Raw genomic sequence first — 358 nt, 5'->3', positions numbered from 1 at the left:
GGCCGGGCCGGGCCGGGCGGGCAGGCCAGGGGCGGGTCCAGGCCGCGGAGGCCTCCGACACCAGCGTCCCGTCCGCGCCGGCCCGCGGCAGCCTGCCCAGTACCGGCCCGGCGCGCGCACACGGCACACCTGTCTGCGCTCCGCTCTGCCCCGCTCTGCTCCGCTGCCCAGCAGCCCTTCCCTCTTTTTATTTACTTCTTCTCTTCTCATTCCGGACATCATCGCTCTTCACCGCCAACCCCTTCTACTACTTCTACTCTTCCCTACTCTTCGCCACTCTTCTTCGCCCTCTTTGGATCTATCGTTTCGATTTACGCTACTCTTCTCTGTGCTGTGATCGTGTTTCTGTGCCTCTGTG

Source organism: Frankliniella occidentalis, unplaced genomic scaffold (assembly GCF_000697945.3).
Source record: "Frankliniella occidentalis isolate FOCC.00 unplaced genomic scaffold, Focc_3.1 Scaffold984, whole genome shotgun sequence".
NCBI classification, from domain to species: domain Eukaryota; kingdom Metazoa; phylum Arthropoda; class Insecta; order Thysanoptera; family Thripidae; genus Frankliniella; species Frankliniella occidentalis.
The sequence above is the reverse complement of the archived record's forward strand: the minus strand, read 5'-3'. Positions refer to the sequence as shown.